We start from the raw sequence: 3524 nt of genomic DNA, 5'->3' as shown, positions 1-3524 counted from the left end.
AAAAAAAAAAAAAAAAAAAAAAAAAAAACAAAAAAAAAAAAAAAAAAAAAAAAAAAAAAAAAAAAAAAAAAAAAAAAAAAAAAAAAAAAAAAAAAAAAAAAAAAAAAAAAAAAAAAAAAAAAACAAGAGAGATGACAATAAGCAAAGATAATAAAAAAGGAAAATTCTCTCATTGCTCAAATTAAAGGATAATAAGTTTGTTTTCATAGGGGATTTGGAACATTCCAATCCTTTATTAATTTCAAAAACAAAAACATGAGAATCGTAAAAGTGTAGAAAAGTAAAAAATGGGGCATATTAAGGCGGTCACTTAGTCCTTCTTATCTTCTTGCTAGTCTTCATATTAGCCTTTTCATCCTTCAAAATCTACTTCATGTCGTCCGCCAACCATTGCTTGTAGCTTCAGTGGGGTAGATATATTTGGGAGGAACAATTTCTTTCGTCACCCTATGACGTGGCCAAGCTTCACTAATCCTACCTAAGATCCTATTGGTGAACACTGCGGTGTGGAAGGCACCCTCATCATCAGAAGCTCCTTGACGCTTTCCAAATTGCCTTGAGATACAACAAGTGGAGTAGTAAGAGCAGCAACGAAGCCCAACTAAAGTCACATAATGATCCTTGCAGCAACTATGGACCATGCTTGAGATATGCCACCATTTCACAACCCACTGAATGTTGGTCTCCTTTAGGCGACCCATAAGCTCCACATAGGCTTCAAAACCTAGGACATCTTGAAGCTGGCGATCCCTAAGGTGCCTAGAAAGGTAGGTATTAAGGAGTATAGTAGGAGGATGAAGCAACCGAAACCTCTCTTGTAGCCAAATTTGAAAAAAAAAAAAAAAGAGGAGAGAAGAGAGGGAGAAAATAAAAAAGAAGAGAGAGAGAAAAAAAGAGTGGAGAGCATGAGTGAAAAAAATAAATAAAGATACAAAGATTAAAGGCGATATAAGGTGCCTCGATGGGTTGAAAACCACAAGGCAATCCATGCAAAATTATAGGAATCCCACTAGGTTGAGAACGTAGGCAAAAGTTAGGGATTATAGTTGAAGAAGAAGAGGGCTTCCTGCAATGAAGCTTGTTTCCTTCCTCTGAAAAGGCATCCAAGCCATTGAAAGTTTCCACCAAGATCAAGCCCACTAGATTACCTCTCTTTAGCTTATAAGCTACCATGCACATTCGAAGATCCACACAATATGACTATTGGACCAAGAAATACCTTATAAGGGCACATAGGCAAAAGGCACAAAGGTAGTACGATCGTGGCCTCTCACCCTTAGGAAGGCTCGAGTCGGAAAAGTAATCAAAGACAACCCTAAGGTTGAGTTTGCCGAAGACACACCACCTATTGGCTATGGTTTTAGGGATGCCCAACACAACTTGCAGCAAAGAAGGAAGATCTCCACCTATGGTAGGAAAGATAAGATTATCAATCTCTAGTTCACCCATGATAGCAACAAATTCCTCAATAGTGGGGCATAATTCTATTCCGTTGAAGTGGAATACATGTTGAGAAGGAACCTAATAGTTGGGAGTAGCACGAAAAAGAGGTTCATCCACCCTAATTTAATGGTAAGGGAAGATTCAAGAAATGCCAAAAGGAGCAATAGAATCCTTGAAATCGGGACCAAGCTTCCTAATCCAAGTAGATACATCAAGAGGAGAGTTTTCTACCATTGGGAGACCTTAAAAAGGTGTTCTCTAGGTTGGAAATATGTTGGTGAGGGATTCGAACTCAAACGGCTACTTTTATACCTAAGTAAGTTGGCTAGGGTTTTTTTGATTCGTGGCCCACATATGCAGGATTAACCCTACGTACGCAAGGTCAAAGCTGTGTACGCAAGCTCATTTTCATGTACACATGACGCTTGGCAGAAGCCCATGTTCTCATGTTTTGAGCAAAGTTTTTCCTACTCCCAAACATTTCTAGGGTTCTTGTGACTTAAAGAATCATTCAAGAGATGTTCCAAGCACAAGATTGCAGGCATCAAAGCAAATTTATATAGAAGCATACAATTTATCATTATCTTGTAAATTAAGTGCTAAATTCCAATCAAAAGGATAAATGTAAAAGGATGTTCTTATATGCAATCCTTTGTCTCAAACCAAACCCAAATTTTTGCTAAAGGGAATTTAAAAAAAAAAAAAAACATTAAAAGAAAAAGTTGTGTGTTGTTTTTTGTATATATGCTGTGATTGCAGGTAATCAATGGTGCCGCCTCTTCCTTGGCTGGTAGCTAGGAATTGCCTTCGAATCCTCCTTCTCGCTACCATCATCATCATCATTGTCATCATTGCCATCGCCTGGGTGGGCCACTCCTCCAGGACCATATAGCTCCCTCGAGTAGTTGGTCACCTCCAACTTAAGATTCCCTGCCAGCCATACCAAGTCCTCACGCTCTTGAATAGTGGGCTACAATTTGAAGATAGAAGGGTTAGTGACTGAAACAAGAAGAGAAATTTGGCAAAAAGAGAGGACAAAGGGAAGAAAGTACTCACCACTCGAGTGTTGGGAGGGAAAGGATAGCCCATGACATTAGGGTTACAAGGCATGACACACTCTTGAGCAAAGCCATCCGGGCCATAAGTATAGACTGTCCAAGGGATATGTGGAGGATCAATGGGCTCACCGGCGGTCCCCCCTATTACAATTCCCCACATTAGGAGTCAGGACAAACAAATAAAAAAGAGAGAGAAGAAGTATAAGAGTTTGAGCATATACTTGAACAGTAAGAAAAGACATAAGGTGAGTGATGTTGAACTCCCCATAGTCTAACCCCTCAAGAAGCTGCTCAACATAGGAAACACCACTCCCCCACGAGTTGTATTCATCATCAGTTATGGAGTGTGGGGCAAGCATGGACTCAGGTGGATCCATCAAAATTAGTGGGTCATCCCTACCCACCAACTGGCACCTCACAATCTCTACCAAATATAAAGCCCTCGAACCTGCTCCTTCAAGGGTCGGGTAATCTTTGAAGCAATAAGAGCAGCAGGCTCCAAGTCTTGAGAAGCTAGAAAGGCACAAGGTTAGGAGAAGGATATTCTTAAAGGTAATGTAAGAAGAAGCACAAAAAACCAGAAATCTTAAAATTTACCTCATCTAAAGTTAACCCTGCAAGATATGCCATCACTTGGGGAAAATCCCTTAGAATTAGGTTGGTGCATGGAGTTATGAGGCCATACCTAACCACCCACAGTTTTCAAGACAGTACAGTTTGCAAGACTACAAGTTACGAGTGAAAATTTAAAGAATGAAAAGGGAACTAACCTCAAAGAGCTTCTAAGGCCCCACAAGCTGCTGCAAAGTGCCTTGGCTGAGAGTGTCGAGGGTTGAGTAAAGATAAGCAAGACATGCTTGCCCCCAGTTGGCCCTCCGTGCCTCCCTAAAATCTTGGAAGAGGGTTAGCCACCTCAAAGACACTGTTTGCCCACAATTGGCAAAGAGGCAAGCTCCTAGCAATTGGAGAAGGAAAGCCATCACCGTACGGACACACTCCTCTATGGTCCTTTGTGGGAGGAAC

Source organism: Quercus suber, unplaced genomic scaffold (assembly GCF_002906115.3).
Source record: "Quercus suber isolate HL8 unplaced genomic scaffold, Cork oak 2.0 scaffold_248, whole genome shotgun sequence".
NCBI classification, from domain to species: domain Eukaryota; kingdom Viridiplantae; phylum Streptophyta; class Magnoliopsida; order Fagales; family Fagaceae; genus Quercus; species Quercus suber.
Note: the sequence above shows the minus strand (reverse complement) of the source record.